General features: G+C 42.9%; 1 pseudogene; it reads left to right on the forward strand.

Moving 5' to 3' along the window:
- Positions 10322–10713, forward strand: Gm14843 (predicted gene 14843; annotated as a pseudogene).

An 11065-nucleotide genomic window follows, 5' to 3' on the forward strand; every position in this document is an offset into this window, starting at 1 on the left:
ACATTACAGGCCTGTGCCACAGCACCTGGCACAGAAAGGCCATCTAGACAGTCTCTAAATCAATACCTAGTGTCCAGTTCTGTTGGCATTAGACTTGATTATTTTTCCCATGACCCTTGTCAGCCTGAAGTTTCCTTAAGTGAGAAGCAGTAGAACAGAAGGAAGGGGACACTGTGACATCAAGTTGAATTCAAGTTGTCATAGAGCTCTATGGCCTTAAAGTATTTAGGAGCTGCATGCCTCAGTACACCTAAGTGTGAAACAGAAATAACACTTCATCAAAAAAAAAAACAAAAAAACAAAAAAAAACCAAACCACTTCATCATAAGTTCATTAGAAGTATTAAACAAAAGAACATATAAACCCCTCAGCATAGTCAGAGCCTGGTACAGGGCACACATCTAAATGTTCGCATTGTTAATGTTATCTTATTGTATGATTATTCATTTATTTATATATTATTTATTTTCCACTAAAATAAAATGTTGTATTAATACAATATACCCAGGACCAAATTTGACCTAGTATATATAATACATGATCAATAAATGTTTGCTGAATGAGTGATCTCAGTTGAGCTGACAAAGAATGGGTAGGAGCCAGGTCCTGGAATGTTTGCTGTTGTCCTAGCTACTCAAGAGGCTGAGACAAGAGGATCCAAGTCAGCTTGGATTGCATGAGACCTTCCAGAGCCAGGTCTTTAACCCCAGCACTCTGGGAGGCAGAGGTAGGTAGATCTCTGTGAGTTTGAGGCTAGCCTGGTCTACATAGGGAGTTCCAGGCCTGTGGAGCCTACACAGTGAAACCCTGTCTCAGAAAAATAAAGGTGGGAAGAGGTTTGTAGAGTAATAACAGAGAAGGAAATCCTGGGCCTGGAGGTATAACGCAGTGTGCACTGAGTGCTGTAGTATAGCTGCACCTGTGGGAGGCTCTGGGTTTTAAGAAAAGAAAAGAAATTCCTGCATGTTGAAGTATATATGTATGTGCACCCATACACAGTCATGTGAACACCATGGCTCACATGTGCAGTTCAAAAGTCATCTTTGTGGAGTTGGTTTTCTTTTTCCAGCTTGTGGATCCTAAGGACTAAACTCAGGTCTTTAGGCTTGAATGATGAGTGCTTTTACCTGCAGAGTATCTCCCCAGGCCCTGGAGATGACGGTTTTGTGAAAGGATGAAAAAATATATATGATGTTTCTAAGATTTCAAGTTGAAATAGTAAGGAGACTAGTAGTCTTTTTGTTTGTCTTTTGAAATAGGGCTTCTCTGTGTAGCTCCGGCCGTCCTGGACTTGCTTTGTAGACCTGGAACTCAGAGATCCACCTCCCTCTGTCTCCTAGTGCTGGGATTAAATGTATTCGCCACCACCCTGCTGTTATTTTTCTCCATTCATTAATTTTTTTATTCACTTTACATCCTGATTGCTTCCCCGTCCTCCCAGTACCCCCATCCTCCCAGTACCCCGACATACAGCTCCTCCTCCCATTCTTTCTTTCTCCTCTGAGAGGGTGGAGGCCCTTGGGTATCCCCCCACCCCAGTCCAGCACATCAAGTCTTTGCAGGGCTAGGTGCATCGTCTCCCACTGATGCCAGACAAGACAGTCCAATGAGGGGAACTGATTCCATAGACAGGCAACAGCTTTAGGGACAGCCCCTGTTACAGTTATTGGGGGACCCCCACATGAAGACCAAACTGCACATCTACTACGTATGTGGAGGAGGCACCTAGTTCTAGCCCATGTATGTTCTTTGGTTGGTGGTTCAGTCTCTGAGAGCACCTAAGGGTCCAGGGTAGTTGACTCTGTTGGTCTTCCTGTAGAATATCTATCCCCTTTAGGGCCCTCAATCCTTCTTCCATAACAGTACCCAAGCTCCACCCAATGTTTGGCTGTGGGTGGAGCCTGTTTCAGTCAGCTGCTTGGTGGAGCCTCTCAGAGGACAGTCATGCTAGGCTCCTGCCTACAAGCATAAGAGTATCATTAATAGTGTTAGGGATTGGTGCTTGCCCATGGGATGGGTCTCAAATTGGGCTGTTATTGGTTGGCCATTCCCTCAGTCTCCGCTCCATCTTTGTCCCTATATTTCTTTTTTTTGGGGGGGGGGTTGATTTTTCAAGACATGGTTTCTCTGCCCGGCAACTCCCTACATTTTTTGTAGACAGGACAAATTTTGGATCAAAAGTTTTGTGGGTGGGTTGGTGTCCTTATCTCTCCATGGGGTTACAGGAGATCTCTGGTTATCTCTGCCTGGTTACAGGAGGTGGCATCTTCAGGTTCTATATTGAGATGAAGAAACATAACCAAGATAGCATATATAATATAGACTACCTTCTTACCACCACCTAGCAAGTACTCTTTCTTCTTATGCCTGCGATTTCATTCATTCATACATTCTTTCATTTGAGACAGGAGTTCTTTGTGTTAACAGCCCTGGCTGTCCTGGAACTTGATTTGTAGGCCATGCTAGCCTTGAACTCACAGAGATCAACCTGTCTTTGCCTCCTAGTGCTAGGATTAAAGGCCTGAGTCACCACACCTAGCCTTTGTTTAATTTTTTTAAGACTTTAAATTTTACTTTCAATATTTATTTAATTTTATGTCTATTAATGTTTTGGCTACATGTATGTCTGTGACCCACATGTGTATCTGATATCAGAGGCTAGAAGAGTGTATTACACACCCCCTGGAACTGGAATTACAGCCAGTTAAGCTATCATGTGGGCGTTGGGAATCAAACCTGGCTTCTTCGCCAGAGCAGCCAGCGCTCTGAATTGCTGAGCCATCTATCTAGCCCCTTATGCCTTGAATTAAAACTGAGGTCTTGCATGTGCTAAGCAAGTACTCTCCGAGACACTGAGCTCACCTTGAGCCCTGAAAGTTAAGACCTTAAAAAGCACAGGAAAACAAGGCCAGTGTGTGGTACTTGCCTTTGGTTTCAGGATTCAGGAAGCTGAAACAGGTGGAACTCTGGGAGCTTTTGATCAGCATATGCTAGCTTTGTGAGTTTAAGGACAGCCTGGTCTATGTAGTGAGGTCTGGGACTGCCAGAGCTACATAATAAAGAGACCCTGTCTCAAAAAAGCAAGAACAAACAAAACAGAAAAACAATAAATGGGAACTAATATTATTTGAATATTGTCATGAGAATGTTATTTTAGAAATGGGCTTGAGAAAATTGGCATATAGGAACAGAAAGGCAAGGAGGTACTTACTGGTAAGGAATACTGGCGTTTGTAAAAAAACATCAGCACTCAAAATAGGCATTTTTCTAGAGGATTACCTGCATCATTTTGGTACTTTAAAATATTCAACTCTATTTACTTATTTAGACTTGCAATGTGTAGGAGTGTTTTGCTCCCATGCATGTCTGTGCACCAAGTGCATGCCTGGTGCCCTTGAGGCCAGAAGAACACCAGAATCCTCTGGAAATGAGTCATAGACAGGACAGTTGTGAGTCACCACTGTAATAACATGCACAGACCCACAGAGACACAGACACAAATACACTTTAGTCAAAGTTAATAAATTAAATTAAAAGATAAGGTCTCACGTAGCAGAGTCTGGCCTTGGTCAGATCCTCCTGTCTCTCTGCTCTGTGTGCTGAGAATGTTCCGCGGTGTATAGTATGAAATACTTTCATATAAGACTCCTTCGTTTCTTTTTTTTTAAAGATTGATTTATTTATTAAATGTGAGTACACCTGTAGCTCCCTTCAGACACACCAGAAGAGGGCGTCAGATCTCATTACGGATAGTTGTGAGCCACCATGTGGTTGCTGGGATTTGACTCAGGACCTTCGGAATAGGAGTCAGTGCTCTTAACTGTGAGCCATCTCTCCAGTCTGACTTCTTCGTTTCTAAAATGGAACAAGTTTGTCAAATTGAAATAAAAGTTACTTTCTTCCAGTTTATTCTTCATAGAAAGTCACATTTAACAGTTTAGTTGACACACAACCTATCCCTTTCCTTTTCCTTTTTGGGGTAGAGGTAGAAGGATGTGAAAGAGTGGCTGTGTAGCCCAGAATGGCCTTGAACTTGTAAACTTGTTCTTCCTGGCTCTTTCTGATTATAGGCGTGTGTCACCATAGCCCCTGATTCATCTGATTTCCAAGCATTTCAAATATACACTGGAATATTTAGAGCAGCAGTTATCAGCCTGTGGGTCACGACAGCTTTAGCAAACCTTTTTCAAAAATAATATTTAAATTACAATTCATAACCATAACAAAATGAATTATGAAGTAGTAATGAGTACTTCTATGGTTGAGGGTCAGCACAACATGAAGAACTGTATTAAGAAGTGGCAGCATCAGGACAGTTAAGAACTGCTGATGTGCTGGGCAGTGGTGGCGCACACCTTTAATCCCAGCACTTGGGAGGCAGAGGCAGGTGGATTTCTGAGTTCGAGGCCAGCCTGGTCTACAAAGTGAGTTCCAGGACAGCCAGGGCTATACAGAGAAACCCTGTCTAATGTAGAGGCATAGAAAGAACTGCTGATGTAGAGGCATAGAAAAAGTCTGAGCAAATACAATACCTAATATGCAAAAGTTTGTTTCTTTTCCTTTCCAGATAATTTGGAATAAAAAATATATTTTGGCACTGGGGATTGAACCCAGAGCTTTAAACATGCTAACTATGTGCTCTACCCCTGAGCTGCATCCCCAGCCTAGAGTCATTTTATAATAGTGTTCTGTAAGTTCTGTAGCCATTAACTATATTACATTCTATTCCATTATATGTGCACCTGGGGATCAAACCAGCACTCCATCATTGCCTACACCCCAGCTCCACATAGTTCTTGAAGGTATTTCCTTGTCAATCAATATGTAAAGATCTCTTACACTCATTCGTGTATTGCATAATAATTATTGTATAGATATTTTATAGATCGATTGCTCCCCTATTGATAAACACTTAGGTTGTTTCTTTTTTAATAAAATAAATAAATAAATTTGTGTTCAGCCAGGCATAGTAAATGCTTTAATCTTAGCACTTAGGGGACAAAAGCTAGTGGATCTCTCTGAGTTCGAGGCCAGCCTGGTCTACAGAGTGAGTTCCAGGACAGCCAGAGCTACACAGAAAAACCTTGTCTTGAAAAATAGAAAGAAAGAAAGAAAGAAAGAAAGAAAGAAAGAAAGAAAAAGAAATCCAAACTAACTGCAACAAAACAAAACAAAGAGACAGAGAAAAAATAAAAAATAAGCACGGGAAACGAATGCACAGGAATGTACACAGTAACTTCCCAAATACAAAACCAGAAGCCATAATAGATAAGCAGAAGACAAAGATGGTGAAACTTGCCCAAAGCATTGTGAGAAGGTATCTTCCAAAATACCATTGGGTTCATACTGTTGGGCCTGGGGCCTGCTCTTAAGTGTGGACTGTATACGTAGTGAGACTCTGTTGGAGAAGCTAATTTTTCATTTGGAGCAGTACCATCCACAGGCAGGTGGGTCTGAGCTATATAAAATATTAGCTGAACATGAGCAAGCCAGTTAGGAACGTTTATCAGTGGTCTCAGTTTTTGCCTTCAGTTCCTGCCCTTAGCTTTCCTCAGTAATGGACTGTAACTTGTGAGCTGAAATAACTGCATTCCTCCCTGGCGGAGTTTGGTTATGACATTTATCACAGCAACAGAACACACAAACAGAACACTAGGCAAGGTTGTGTATGCGGCAAGGCTAGCAAATATTTGTACCATGGACAATCTGAAAGGTAGAAATTAGAAACCTGGATCTTAAAACGTTTTTAAATTATAGCTAGACGTTCATTTATATAAGTCAGTTAAAAGTCGGATATTATGGCCTGGAGTGAGCGGGGGCCCAGAGTAAGTGGGGGGCCAGAGCAAGAGGGAGAAGGGAAGGGGGAGGAAGTCAGGTATTATTATTATTATTATTATTTTTTTTTTTTTGGTTTTTCGAGACAGGGTTTCTCTGTATAGCCCTGGCTGTCCTGGAACTCACTTTGTAGACCAGGCTGGCCTCGAACTCAGAAATCCGCCTGCCTCTGCCTCCCCAGTGCTGGGATTAAAGGTGTGCGCCACCACGCCTGGCTTGGAAGTCAGGTATTATAAAAGGACATAATAGAATAAAAGTTAAATATGAAAACTGGAGAGGTAGCTTGGTGGTTAAAACCCATTTACTGCTCTTCCAGAGCAATGCAGTTACTCCCGTCATCCACGTTGTATAGTTCACAAACACCTGCAACTTCTGCTCCAGAGGACTCAGTACTGAACACTGACAGAAGCATGCACCACACACAACACATACACAGAGTTTTGTTGTTGGGTTTTTTTAAAAAAAGATTTATTTAATATGTTGTTACCTTCAAATACACCAGAAGATGGCATCAGATCCTATTACAGATGGTTGTGAGACACCATATGGTCACTGGGAATTGAACCCTGAACCTCTGGAAGAGCAGTCCAGTACTCTTAACCACTGAGCCATCTTTCCAGCCCCTCCCTTTTAAAAGTCATATATTAATTACCTCAGTCCCCCAATTCTCTTTCTAGAGACAACCACTATTGCTAGTGGTCTTTGTTGTTGTTTTGAAAAGGGATCTCACTGTTTAGGCTCTGATGGCTTGAAACTCACTATGTAGTTCAGGGTGGCCTCAAGCTGGAGGTGAACTTCTTCTCTAATGCTGAGATTATGGCTTGTGCCACCATGCCTGCTGGCATGTGTGCTTGTATCAATATGTCTTTCTGCTTTTTCCAGAAAAGTTATATGTTATTAATCCATTCTTTTACTAAAATCTCTAAAACTGTTTCACACCAATATACACATAGTACCTTATTCTTCTATATGGCTATATCATAATTTAACGTGTCTCCAACATTTCATTTCCTTGCAGTTTCCTGCCATGCAAATCCCCTTGAACACACTTAATGTACACAGTATAATGCAGGATAGATCCCTAGAGGAACTGCTGGATATCACATAGTAGCTGCTCTCATTCCTTGGCCAGTTCATCTCACATCTTCTTCATTCTTCAATATATATATATATATATATATAACATTGGAGGTAGAGAGCAAAAGTGATTTCATCAGCTTCTAGAGTGCTGTACCATGGGTGAAACCCAATCATGCCTCTAAGCCTCATAGATTGGTTCAGGCAACTCAGGCTGAGCCCATGGCACCATTTTCCTGTTCACAGGGATTGTTTAGGAATGCACCAAGACCCAATAAAATGACTGAGGGGATTTGCTGAAGGATTTGTGGGTAGAAGTTGTCCCCCCCCCCCGGGTGAGGTACAAGAAGCCAGCCTTTTCTTTTAGACAGTGTGGTGGCTGCCTTCAAATACTTCATTCCTTTTGCTACCAAGGAATGAATCCATTTTAAAATGAAGCACATACTTTAGAAGGCTGATAGAAGGAAATTGGGTCTTTGATATTGCTATCTGTGGAATCAAAGCAACACAATACCTGCTCTTCTGAAGTCTGTAATTGAATGAACCAAGAAATTCTCTTATCACTGAAGCCTATTGGAATTGGGTTTTTCATTACTTACTAATTTTAAAAGGATATGTACTTCTGTATGTTTTGTTTGTTTTGTTTTGAAACAGGGTTTCTCTGTGTAGCCTTGGCTGTCTTGGAACTCTCTAAGTAGGCCAGGCTGGCCTGCAGAGTGCTGAGACTAAAAGAATGGGCCACCATGTCTGGCAAAAGGATATGTACTTTTAAAATATTTTGACAATTGCCTTTCCAAAACTTATACCAACAGCTGAACAACAAAACAGAAGGGAAGTCTGTTTCTCTATATTCTTGCCAAATAATATATTACCATATTTTCTAATATTGCTATTAAAAATATTTATTCTTTGATAATTCATACAATGTATTTGGATCTTATTTACCTCCTCCCCCAAACCCCTCCCAGATCACCCTCACCTCTCCACCCACCTCTTCAGCTTGTGTTGCCCGAATACTCTTGGTTGCTGGCCTGCCCTGGAGTATGGTAGACCTTTCTCCCTTGTCCAGCAGCTATCAAATCCAATAACTCCTCAGTAGAGAATGGGACTTAATGCCCACCCGCAGTAGTAAACCCTACCCACTTTCTGGGACTTTGTCTGGTTTGAGCCTTTGAGAGTCTTGTGCTTTTTGTCATAATCACTGTGAGTTCATATGCATATGCTTCCCTGTGCTGATCCCTGTATTAGTCAGAGTTCTCTATACTCTATATACTTATGGGTAGTCTCTATATAGTATGGGAATTTGTTGATGACTTACAGTCTGCAGTCCAACTCCCCAACAATGGTCAGCAGCAGCTGTAAATGGAAGTCCATGGATCTAGCAGTTGCTCAGTCCCACACGGCAAGCAAGTGAAGAAGAGAGAGTGAACCTTCCTTCTTCCAATGGCCTTATGTAGGTCTCCAGCAGAAGGTGTGGCCCAGATTAAAGGTGTGTGCTACCACACCTGGATCTGGGACTTGCTTTGTCCCAGATGACCTTGAACTCAGAGATCGCCATGTCTTAATCTTCTGGGATTCATAGCCACTGTGCCTCAAGATCTCCATGCCAAGATCCAGGTCAGAAACTTGTATCTCCCAGCCTCCAGATCAGGATCACAGGTGAACCTTCCAATTCTGGATTGTAGTTCACTGGAGTTATAGACAAGTTGACAACGAGGAATAGCCACTATAATCGCCCACTTCTGGCTCTTACAGTCTTTTCTGGCTTCTCTTCCTCAATGATCCCCGAGCCTTGGAGGGAGGGGTGTGTTTGAGATGTTCCTGATACTACCATTTTTATAATAAAATTAGTGTTTTGTTTTGTGTTTAATTTATAATCTTTAGATGACTAGTAAAATCAGGTCTGTTTGTTTGTATTCACTGCCCCATCCTTCATGGCTCCCAGGATTGGCCTAACAGGGCTGTAAGAGAATAAGGGATGCATGGCAAAGCTGGGATCTAGTGGATGAGGCTCTAAAGGAGAAGCTGCAGCATCCCGGAAGCGCAGTGTATTTCATATATGCACTTTTGTCTTTATAGTTAGGCTTTTACTGCTGTGAACAGACACCATGACCTAGGCAATTCTTATAAGAACATTTAATTAGGGCTGAGTTACAGGTTCAGAGGTTCAATCCATTAACATCAAGGCAGGAGCATGGCAGCATCCAGACAGGCATGGTGCAGGAGGACCTGAGAGCCCTACATCTTCATCTGAAGGCTGCTAGCAGAATACTGGCTTCCAGGCAGCTAGGATGAGGGTCTTAAAGCCCACACCCACAGTGTCTCACCTACTCCAACAAGGCCACACCTTCTTATAGTCCCTGGACTGAGCATATACAAACCATAACACAGTTGAACAGGGAAGCAGACTATTGCATGCAGCTGACCAAGGAGACAGGTTTAGCTAATATTGGGTTAGGAGCACTTTCTGTAGGGGAGCAGCCTTCAGGCCATACATATCCAGGAGGAGAGCGCTTCAGCAGGCTTTTCTGCACACAGTATCAACATTTGCGCTCAAGCCGGGCGTGATAGCGCAAGCCTTTGATCCCAGCACTCTGGAGGCAGAGGCAGGCAGATTTCTGAGTTCAAGGCCAGCCTGGTCTACAAAGTGAGATCCAGGACAGCCAGAGCTATACAAAAAAGAAAAAAAATTGAGCTCAAGCAAGAGGTAAACTTTGTCATCCTGCTGAGTCTCACCCAGGAGGAAGGCGTGGCCATTTGTTGGAGACTAGAGTCCTTGACATGGCCAGTTCATGTCAACAACACACATCCACTCAGGACTTCACACCCTCGAGTTTGCTCTGCTCCCTGCATTTCACCTATTTAAAATCCTATATGCAGCCGGGCGTGGTGGCGCACGCCTTTGATCCCAGCACTCGGGAGGCAGAGGCAGGCAGATTTCTGAGTTCGAGGCCAGCCTGGTCTACAGAGTGAGTTCCAGGACAGCCAGGGCAAAAAATCCTATATGCCAGACATGGTGATACTCATATTTTTAATCCCAGCAGTTGCCAGGCAGACGTGGATGGATCTTGATGAGTTTGAGGTCTGCTTGGTCTACATAGTGACCTCTAGGTCAACAGAGAGACTGGCTTTTTAAAAACTGCTGACTGGGCTTGGTGGCACACACCTTTAATTCCAGCACTCAGGAGGTAGAGACAGGCAGTGTCACATTCTCTGTGAATTCAAGGCCAGCCTGGTCTGCATGGTGAGTTCTAGGACAGCCAGAGCTACATAATTGAGCAATCCTGTCTCAGAGAAGAGCCATGCATACTTCATTCCTGTGTGAGTATATATGCCATTCATGACCTCTGTCCAGTTTTGTTTCTTCTTTATGCTTAAGCATATTGTTTACTTAAAAAAAAAATCCGACGTGACCCTGAGGAAGGGCGGGGCCGGGAGGAAGCTGACGTGTGGGCAGTGGGCCTGACAAGATCAAAGCTGCAGGAGGATGGACAGTGAGGTACAGTAAGATGGAAGGATCTTGGACCTGATTAATGATGCTTGGCGGGAAAATAAGCTGCCGTAAGAGGATGTCACCATTTCACTGAGCCCGAGCAAGACAACGGCGGCACCACAGAGTCTGTGAAAGAACAGAAGATTAAGTGGACAGACCTGGCCTTACAGGGCCTCCACAAGAATGTCCCACCCACCAGAAACTGATGCCGGGCTCCTTCCCATGGATGGAGTTTTCAAACATATGTGGATAGACAGTTTCCTGTCTCCAAATGCAGATCTTTAGGAATAAATCAACACTCAAAAGCAAAAAAAAAAAAAAAAAAAAAAATCCTTAGGAAAATTCTAAGGATGACCTTTATAGATTGAAATGTTTCCTGAATATTTCTCTCCTGCCCCCCTGTTTCTGTCTCGTCTCTGTATGTCTTCCCCCACTCCTCTCCACTCACAGAGATCTCCCTACATCTGCCTTCTGAGTGCTACGATTAAAGTGTGCCACACACAACCTAAATTCCTCTTTTGATAAAACAGTGTTTTTCTCGGGCAGTGTACTGTTTTAGTAAGTTGGAGTCAGTGCCACAAAGTGCAGCTTCTTATGTGACATTGCCTATTCTAAGTGGACTCCTTTGTATCTGACTTCATTCACTTAGCCTGTTTCAAG

Source organism: Mus musculus, chromosome X (assembly GCF_000001635.26).
Source record: "Mus musculus strain C57BL/6J chromosome X, GRCm38.p6 C57BL/6J".
Classification (NCBI taxonomy): Eukaryota; Metazoa; Chordata; class Mammalia; order Rodentia; family Muridae; genus Mus; species Mus musculus.